Source organism: Lycium ferocissimum, unplaced genomic scaffold, assembly GCF_029784015.1.
Source record: "Lycium ferocissimum isolate CSIRO_LF1 unplaced genomic scaffold, AGI_CSIRO_Lferr_CH_V1 ctg8882, whole genome shotgun sequence".
NCBI classification, from domain to species: Eukaryota; Viridiplantae; Streptophyta; class Magnoliopsida; order Solanales; family Solanaceae; genus Lycium; species Lycium ferocissimum.
Window position 1 is genome coordinate 4,573 of NW_026727475.1, and position 10,955 is coordinate 15,527.

A 10,955-nucleotide genomic window follows, 5' to 3' on the forward strand; every position below is an offset into this window, starting at 1 on the left:
TAATATTGATAATTGAACAGTGGACAGTAATATGATTTGTACTTGTTGATTTTATATTAGTGATATTGTTGAGACTAATATCATGCATGACATGCTTTCCATATTATTGTTGTGATGATTGGTGAGGTGAGTGATTGAGAGACTCCGAGGTCTTTCCCGGAGATTGAGAGTGACGAGAAAGACTCGAGGTCTTTGCTGAGATTGGGAGTGATTGATAGCCTCCGAGGTTTCGTCGGAGAGCACGAGTGATGGACTTCGCGGGTCCCCCATGGGTCATGGCTTCGAGGCCGCCCTTAGTATGTGTCTACGAGAGTGGAGTGAGAGAGGTGACTATTGCATTGCATCCGGTGAACTATATCGTCTTGGTTGATTCCATGATTCCTTTACACTTTATTTATATATGATACGTGGTTTGCCGAGGTACTACTTGTTAGTTTCCACTTCTTCATTATCATTGTCTACTTTAGTTAGACTACGTGTTGTAGAGAATCGTATGTAGTTAAAGTGACGGGGATAGTACGATAGGACATACGGAGGTGAATTCGCAAGGTTGGTCCCGTTATGGGTCTCCATGATTTTCTTCGTTTGTATCTCCGTCACTTAGCGCACTCATCACATGTGGTGTGAGAGTGGATGATAATATGAGACTTGTTGATTGATATTGTTTCATTCATGCATGACATGTTTTCCATATTATTGTTGTGATGATTGGTGAGGTGAGTGATTGATAGATCCACTCATGACAAAAAGATATTTGAGGAGTGATCGATGCCTCCCTTTACAATGAACTATACATTACTTGGGTCACCCCACGGGTCATGATTTCATGCGCCTTTACGTGTTATTTATATGATACGTGACCATCACTCGGCGATCTCTATGTGATTCCTGATTCCTTACACTTTATTTATATATGATGTTTGACCACTTCTTCATGTGCTACTTGTTAGTCACGCGTTATCTAATCATTGTCGGCCTATGATGCTTACCGATACTAGTGTTGTACCGATACTACTCTTCCGCACTTTTGTTGAGTGCGAGTACGATCCGTTTAGTTTACGCCCGTGGCCGATACGCGAGGGTGACATCTTTCGGTCATTCGGGCGTGAGCTGCTTGTCATCCGTAGGCCCCGAAGGACCCTCTTATTTAATTTTTTTTTTTTGTTCGACGGACGGTATGTAGCCTTCGGGTATTTTCGGACTTTTATTCCAAACTATGTTAGCGCTCTTGTGCTTGACCGCATTTTGGGGTTGTCGACATTTCTAGTTATGATAAGTATTTAAGACTTGATAACTTATTCTTATTCAATTTTTCGCTATTTAACTTGTTAATAGTAATGTGGTTCGCCACTCGGAGGGATAGTGTAGGTGCCACCACGACTCGCGAATTGGGTCGTGACAAGTTGGTATCGTAAGCTTTTAGGTTAATTGGTCTCATGAGTATAAGAGCAATGTCTAGTAGAGTCTTTCGTATCGGTACGTAGATGTTTGTATCCATCCTCGAGAGGCTATAGGACATTTAGGAAACACTCCACTTCTTTCTCTCTTTTCGTGCTAGTTCAATCCGATTGGTATCTAGTTCATTCTTTTCGTGCGAGATTGTATCTTAACCTCATTTCTATATTCTCTCACAGATGGTGAGGACGCGATCGACCGCTACAGGAGGCCAGGAGCCTGCACCTGCACCCACACCCGCATCCATACCCGTTGGAGAGTTGCCCGAGCACCGTCCGTGGCAAAGTTTAGGCGAGGGACGGGGCTGGCGAAGGAAGTGGTAGGGTAGAAGCCATGCAATTAGCCTATTCCGGATAGACTTATTTGACCAGCACCCACACCGCTCGGGACCTTGACGGAGAGAGTTGACTCCGGAGGCTTGACGACATTCGGAGGAGGAGATTATAGGCTGCCGAGGCATGACGGCATGGGGTCGGCTGCTACTCTTGATTTTCGAGGAAAGTGTTTTGAGTGTTGGGGTACTTTGATAGTTTGGCTCGGGAGGGCATGATTCCGGTGCTCCCGAGATGGCTTGTGGGACTAGAGTGGGAGGTCATACTCCCGATGCTACGGTTGCTCCGGGATTTCGGACATCGAGGGTATTCTGCCCGGCGGCGGCGGTGGCTCCCGTATCGATGTTACTCCGGTGCACGATTTTGCTCTAAGGCATGGATGGGCCGTGTTGACCGGTGGGAGCGAAAATTGTCGAGGGATTTACCAAAATGTCTCCTCCTTGGTTCTATGGTACTCCGGGGAGGATGCGTATGAGTTTATTGTTAGCTGCCGCCATGAGATGCTTCATAAGTTGGGTGTAGTGGAGTCTCGGGGTCGATTATGTTTCTTTCCGTTAGTTGGGATGCCAAGCGTGGTGGAGATCGTACATGGAGTGTCGACCGGTTGGGTCGCCACCTTTGACCCTGGACACGCAATTGAACTATGGGTGTTCGTGGAGAAGTATGTCCCTCGTACTCGAGAGACAACGGGAAGGATGAGTTTTCGACATTGGAGCAACGGGGTAGGTTGGTTGCGGAGTATGAGACCGAAATTTCTCGCTTTGTCCCGTTATGCGACGACATTACTTCCCACGAGGTCGAGAGAGTGAGGAGATTTGTGAAGGGTTTGGACCTTCCATTCTTACCGGCGACCTTACGAATTTGGAGGCTTCGGGCCTCATTGAATCGGTAGTAGAGCATGCCAGGAGGGTTGAGTTAGAGATGGGTCGGACACATAGTGGGGGTGGCGACAAGAAAGCTCGTAGATTTGACGGTTTCAGAGGCCCTATTAGAGGTGGGGGACACCATGACAGGGTTCGTCATCATCCATACCGCCCCATCCGGTCATCACTACGAGCTTTAGCAGTGTGGTTCTTGGTTATAGCGGGCACGATTACGGCGGACTTTCCGAGGTTCTTACTCTCGACCTTCGTATATATATACCGCGGAGGGTATTCGGTTCTTCTATGAATAAATTCGGTAGCCTATGGCCGAGAGGAGCATGTTTTTTGAGTGTGGTGAGACGGGGCATTACGCGAGAGAGTGTCCTAGATCCGAGCGGGGTTCCGGAAGTTGACTTGACATCTAGGCCTCGAAAATATCTTTGCCGGCTAGAGGAGGAGGATATTGTGGTAAAAGAGAGGGGTTCGTAATCTGGCAGGGGTGGCCATCAGCCTAGTAGAGGTGGTCATCAGTCTGGTAGGGGCAACGCTTAGTCTGTGAGAGGAGGATCTCTGGTAGGCCGTGGTGGTTGTGGGGGCACACAATCTGAGGGTTGACGTGCCCATTTCTATGCTTTTTCGGGTAGAATGACGAGGCCGAGGCCTCGATGCGATTATATTATATACGGTATTATTTCGATATATATATATATATTTGTCACCGATCCTATTTTATTTGATCCGGGTTCTACTTTTTCTTATGTGTCCACTTATTTCTCTGGTCAAAAATCCGGATATGTTTTGTGATATGCTTGATGTACCTATTCGTGTCTCTACTCCTGTCGGAGATTCTGTGATAGTAGATCGGGTCTATAGGTCTTATGTGGTGTTTATGGGGTACGACACTTGGGTAGACTTGGTTATTTTGGATATGGTGGACTTTGATATTATTTTGGGCATGGACTGGTTATCTCCCTACCATGCTATTTTAGAGCGCCATGACAAGATAGTCACGTTGGCCATGCCAGGTATTCCGCGGTTAGAGTGGAAGGGTACTCCTAGTCCAACACCTAAGAAGATCATATTATTTCTTCGGGCAAAAAAGTTAGTGGATAAGGGATGTTTAGCATATTTAGCTCATATTCGGGATACTAGTGTGGATACTCCTTCCTTAGAGTCGGTGCCAGTTGTTTGTGAGTTCTCAGAGGTTTTCCCTACAGATTTGCCTGGTATACCACCTGATCGAGATATTGACTTTTGCATTGACTTAGAGCCAGGCACCCGACCTATTTCTATTCCACCCTATCGAATGGCTCCAGCAGAGTTGAGAGAGTTGGAGGAGCAGTTGTAAGACTTGTTGAGCAAAAGATTTATTAGACCCAGTATTTCTCCTTGGGGTGCTCCCGTTCTGTTCGTGAAGAAGAAAGATGGTACCATGCGGATGTGTATCGATTATCGGCAATTAAACAAGGTTACAATCAGAAATAAGTATCCAATACCCCGCATTGATAACTTATTTGACTAGCTTCAGGGTGCGTCAATCTTTTCTAAGATTGATCTAAGGTCAGGCTATCATCAGTTGAAGATTCGAGCGGAGGATGTTCTGAAGACTGCTTTCAGGACCCGTTATGGTCATTATGAGTTCTTAATGATGTCTTTCGGGCTTACTAATGCCCCTGCAGCCTTCATGGATTTGATGAATGGGATCTTCAAGCCTTACTTGGATTCATTTGTGATCGTGTTTATTGATGACATCCTGGTGTACTCTCGGAGTAAGGAAGATCATGAGAAGCATCTGAGGATCGTGCTTGGCCTGTTGAAGGAGAAGAAATTGTATGCCAAGTTTTCCAAGTGTGAGTTCTGGCTCAGTTCGGTAGCATTTTTGGGACATGTTGTGTCCAAGGATGGGATTATGGTTGATCCCAAAAAGATCGAGGCGGTTAGAGATTGGGCCAGGCCTACTTCGGTGACTGAGATTCGGAGCTTCGTAGGCCTTGCGAGTTATTATCCCCGATTTATGAAGGGATTTTCATCTATTGCTTCCCATTTGACTAGGTTGACTCAAAAGAATGTGCCTTTCCAGTGGTCCGATGAGTGTGAGGAGAGCTTTCAAAAGCTTAAGGCTTTATTGACTTCAGCCCCGATTTTGGCTTTACCAGTGGAGGGAAAGGACTTTACTGTTTATTGTGATACTTCACGCATTGGCTTGGGATGTGTGTTGATGCAAGAGGGTAAGGTGATCGTATATGCTTCGAGACAGTTGAAGGTTCACGAGAAGAACTACCCCACTCATGACTTGGAGTTGGCTGCAGTAGTCTTCGCTTTGAAGATTTGGAGGCATTACTTGTATGGAGTTCATTGTGAGGTCTTCACAGATCATCGTAGCCTTCAGCATGTGTTTAGTCAGAGAGATCTGAACTCGAGGCAGCGTAGATGGATGGAGTTGCTCAAGGATTATGATATTACTATCCTTTATCATCCGGGAAAAGCTAATGTGGTAGCTGATGCGTTGAGCCGAAAGGCAGTGAGTATGGGCGTCCTTGGCGCGTTTGATTGTGGGAGAGCGTCCTTTAGCTATGGAGGTTCAATGTTTGGCTAATAGTATGGTGAGGCTCGATATTTCAGAACCTGGTAAGGTTCTAGCTTGTGTGGAGGCGAGGTCGTCTCTTTTGGAGTAGATTAGGGCCCAGCAGTTTGAGGATGTGAAATTGTGCAAGATTCGGGATAAAGTGCTAAGTGGAGAAGCCAAAGAGGCTATTCTTGATGATGAGGGTGTTTTGAGGATTAAGGGGCGCATTTGCGTTCCTAGAGTTGGTGATTTGATTCCGTTGATCTTGAAAGAGGCTCATAGTTCCAGATACTCCATTCATCCAGGAGCAACAAAGATGTATCGTGACTTGAGGCAACACTATTGGTGGGGTAGAATGAAGAGAGACATTGTGGAGTTTGTTGCTCAGTGTTCGAATTGCCAGCAGGTTAAGTATGAGCACCAGAGACCAAGTGGTGTGCTTCAGAGGATGCCCATTCCCGAGTGGAAATGGGAAAGGATCGCTATGAATTTCGTGGTTGGTCTTCCGAAGACTCTGGGCAAGTTTGATTCGATTTGGGTTATCGTGGATAGGTTGACTAAGTCCGCGCACTTCATTCCGGTTCAGACTACTTATAACGCGGAGAAGTTGGCCAGGATCTACATCCGAGAGATAGTGCGATTGCACGGGGTTCCTATTTCCATCATTTCCGACAGAGGCACTCAGTTTACTTCCCATTTCTGGAGGACTTTGCAGAAGGAATTGGGAACTCAGTTAGATCTTAGCACCGCGTTCCACCCGCAGACAGATGGTCAGTCCGAGAGGACTATTCAGGTGCTTGAGGATATGTTGAGGGCTTGTGTTATTGATTTTGGTGGTCATTGGGACAAATTCTTACCCTTGGCAGAGTTCGCGTACAACAATAGCTACCATTCCGGTATTGATATGGCGCCATTCGAGGCTTTATATGGTAGGAGGTGTCGTTCTCCTATTGGGTGGTTTGATGCTTTTGAGATTCTTAAGGAGAGGAGTCTTTGGACAAAGCTTGATTGCTCGGAAGTAGACAAAAAGAGTATGCTGACCGGAAGGTTCGTGATATGGAGTTCATGGTTGGTGAGCAGGTCCTATTGAAGGTTTCACCCATGAAGGGCGTGATGCGATTTGGGAAAGAGGGAAAGTTGAGCCCGAGGTTTATTGGCCCTTTTGAGATTCTTCGTCGTGTTGGCGAGGTGGCTTATGAGTTGGCTTTGCCACCAGGTTTGGCAGGTGTTCATCCGGTATTCCATGTTTCCATGCTAAAGAAGTACCATTCAGACGGGTCTTATATCATTCAGTGGGATTCGGTACTATTAGATCAGAATCTATCCGTCGAGGAAGAGCCGGTAGCAATCCTAGATAGGCAACTGAGAAAACTAAGGTCCAAGGATATTGCTTCGGTCAAGGTACAGTGGAAGTACCGTCCGATTGAGGAGGCCACTTGGGAGACCGAGGCGAATATGCGGAGTAGATATCCTCAGTTGTTCAACAGTTCAAGTACCCTTTTCTCCATCTTTCGCTTGTCGCTCGAGAACGAGCGATTGTTTGATTGGTATCTGATGTAACGACCCGTTTGGTCGTTTTAGCACTTTTGGACCCTTTTCGCTAAAATACCCTTTCCGTAGCTTTAAATAGTATTCTTGACTTGCGGGAGTGGGTGGCACGGTAATTTAAGTGATGGGTAATTTTGGAATATATTTACTTAAAGTGTGCGAATAGTTTAGTCATAGGAATTTTATTTCGCTTAATTGAGGTATAAGTTGGTGAATAGTGTAAGTTACTGAGTGGGACAATTATTTTAGTTGGGGAGTAATAGGACCAGCCCATAATTAAGTTAAGACCCTATAACACATGGCCCATAAATAGGAGTAAATATATTGGAGTAGGGTTGACATATTAAAAGGTAGCATCAAAAGTTCCAAGCAGAAAGTTTCGGGCACAGAAGTTGCTGTCAACTGAAGCCTCGAATCTGCAAAAATTTCAGGTTAGAACATGGAATTAATTTCGTCGTATTATTATAGTTATAGTTACGTGGAGAAGGGGTGAATTCAAGTCACAAATTGTCACTGTTGTGTACTGTTCTCGTTCTTGTGCATGTCCGTGTAATTGAATAGATAAAACAAAAGGTGAGAAATTAATTTGTTATTCAAATAAGGACATCCACGTGGGGGAGAAATCATTGTCGATGAACAGTTTTTTTTTTTTTTAATTCATCTTTTGTTGTAGAAAGTTGGCAGCCATGATTTGATTTTAGTCAAAGTAAGGACATTCCAATGTGGGACTATCACTAGGTAATAATAATGGGGATATCACTAGGTAGTAATGATAATACTAATGGTTAAATGGTTTCTGCAAACTTGCTACGGATTTGAAGTCACAATTTTGTAACGTAGGCTACAGTTATAGTAATTTCCTTTCCATGTATTATCTAACTTCCTTTCCACGTATTATCATGATTGCACTTTAATTCTAATACATATGTATATGTAATTTAATATTTTGGTAGTGAATAATATGAATACCTTTAGAATCATGGCATTTGAATTGTGGAAAGTTAGATTTTTGTCGGAAGTTAAGATATTGGAGTAATTAAAGGTTTCGAGTCCTAGTCCTAAGAAAGGAGAATTAATGATTTGAGAGTCCATTTATGGATGAAATTGACCAATTTTAAAAATATATGATCCTTAGATAATGGGTGAAATTATTTTTCAATAAAATTCCAATCTTGCCCTTGTGGGCCCAAGGCCACTTTTTGGGGTGTTTTTTTGGGTTTCGAATATAAATATAGCAATATGGGTGTCCTTAGATTCGTATTCTAACGTAGATCGCATATTTTATAAATTTTGATCGTTCGGAGGCTCTACGCAAAGGGAAGGCATTAGTTTGATTGTTCGTGGCACCCGCTCGGCATTGAGGTAGGTTACGGTCTACTTTAGTTAGACTCTGATTAGAGAATCGTATGTAGTTGTAGAAAGTGACGGGGATAGCATGATAGGCCTTCGGGCATGAAGTGGAGGCGAATTCCAATTAAGTTGGTTCTGTCAGCTGTTATGTGGGCTTGTCTCCATATATGTTATTTTCTGTGATTATCACCTGTTTGTATCTCCGTCACATACTAGCTCACTCATCACATAAAAAGGAATGGTAATATTGATAATTGAACAGTGGACAGTAATATGATTTGTACTTGTTGATTTTATATTGGTGATATTGTTGAGACTGATATCATGCATGACATGCTTTCCATATTATTGTTGTGATGATTGGTGAGGTGAGTGATTGAGAGACTCCGAGGTCTTTGCTGGAGATTGAGAGTGACAGAAAGACTCCGAGGTCTTTGCCGGAGATTGAGAGTGATTGATAGCCTCCGAGGTTTCTGTCGGAGAGCACGAGTGGTACATGGACTTCGCGGGTCCCCCATGGGTCATGGCTTCGAGGCACTGCCCTTAGCATGTGTGTACGAGAGTGGAGTGAGAGAGGTGACTGTTGCATTGCATTGCATTCATTCACTCATATATTTGACTGATCATCTGGTGAACTATATCTGTCTTGGTTGATTTCATGATTCCTTTACACTTTATTTATATATGATACGTGACCATACCTGTTTGCTCTATGTGCTACTTGTTAGTTTCCACTTCTTCATGCGTTATCTAATCATTGTCGGCCTATGATGCTTACCGGTACTAGTGTTGTGCGATACTACTCTTCCGCACTTTTGTTGAGTGCGAAAGTACGATCCAGGCTCCAGTTCTATGCCCCGTGGCTGATACGCGATGGTGACATCTTTTGGTCATTCAGGGTGAGCTACTTAGTCATCCGTGGCCCCTGAAGGACCCTCTTATTTAATTTTGCTTTTTTTGTTCGACAGATAGTATGTAGCCTTCGGGTATTTTCAAACATTTATTCCATATTATGTTAGCGCTCTTGTGCCCTTTGACCAGATTTTGGGGTTGTCGTGACATTTCTAGTTATGATAAGTATTTAAGACTTGATAACTTATTCTTATTCAATTTTCCGCTTATTTAACTTGTTAATAGTAATGTGGTTCGCCTACTCGGAGGGATAGTGTAGGTGCCACCACGACTCGCGAATTGGGTCGTGACAAAAAGATAAATGGGTTTCCTGCTCAATCAGATGTGCCACATTACCGGGCCTATGTCCCGGAATTATAGATTTATATAGAAGATATAGATATTATGTTGAGAAACAAAACAAGGGAAGGACTATCAATGTTGAAAAAAACCATAAATTAAAAGAACAGGAAAAAGAAAAGGTGAGAGGGCAGAATTAGAAATGTGAAATATCTAAATTCTAAAATTCAAGGAGAAATTGACTGCTGCACATGCGTGGCGGCTACTGTAATTGGCGGGAAAAAAATGAAATCTGTTCTTTTAAAAAATACTCTTTTATCTTCTTCTTTTTTGTGAAATAAAAGAAAATATTCTTCTAAAGCCAAAATATTTTCGAAGACTACTGTTTATCAGGATAAACAAACATTTGTTAGGTTCATCTTCTATAATTTTAATATTTGAATATAAAAATATAATATGAAATTAATGATATTAATGTGTACCAAAATTTGTGGGAAATTTATTTTATTACCAAATCTGGAGAGTAGTTTTTCAAAACTTATTCACGTAACTATGGTTATAATACTTGTCAATGTAATTAAATCTTGACCTTTAAAAATTAAATAGGACACATGTCTCTCATCTAGATGTGTACTTGACGAAATGGAGAGAAAGGGTAATGGAGAGGAGCCGGGTTCGATAGCTTTAGCACTCACATTCACGACCCAAAAGGGGTCGTTTCGTGATTTTTGAAATTTGAATTAAATTTCTTAAAATGTTGAAATAGTACTTTCGAAGAACAATGTTTCAAGAGGTGTTCCAACTTAGTTAAAAATAATAGTAATAAAGAAAGAAAAGACACACATAATTTTTACGTGAAAAATCACCCCGACTTGAAAGAGTGGAAAAACAACCCACACCGCCGTGGAAATTTCAATCAAATTCAATAAAACAAACGAATTTTTCTTGTAAAACAAAGGACCTATATACCCCATGCCGCTTACAACAATCCTAGACTGTTGCTAGCCTTTCAAGCTACCCTTAGCTTGAAACAAAAACAACTCTAAAGCTGTTTTGAACCTCAACAATGAATGCTTCTAAGAAAGTTTGAACGAGATTACAATTTAAGACCTAATACATTCATTAAAGTGGACTTAAGAATACAAAATAGATTAATCTTGAAATAGACTCTTGACCCTGGTCCAACACTTGTTCCACACTCGGGCGTCAGAGAATAATGAAATGGTTTAGTTGCTTGGAGTGTTTTTGAACGTTTAGCTTTGGACAGAAGAAGTTACTCTTTTCATCCCAATTTGTTTGAAGGTTGATCAATTTGGGAGTCAAACATCTCTTTCTTTGACTACAATTTTTTCTAATTCTTTTCTTATATTGTGAATTATTAATTGTGCAGACTTATAGTACTTTTTATGTAGTTTTCAAATATGTAAATTTTATTATAAAATACTCGAAAAATCTATATTTAAAATTAAGTCAAAGAAAAAGTTGTTTGACTCACAAATTGGTCAACCTTCAAACGAATTGGGACGGAGGGAGTATGATTTGGGATTCCAAATCATGATTTCAATTTTTTTAAAATGTTAAACTTGACCCAAAATTTTATATTTTGTAATTTTTTTTTTATAAGTTTGTAGATATATTTACCAACCATTT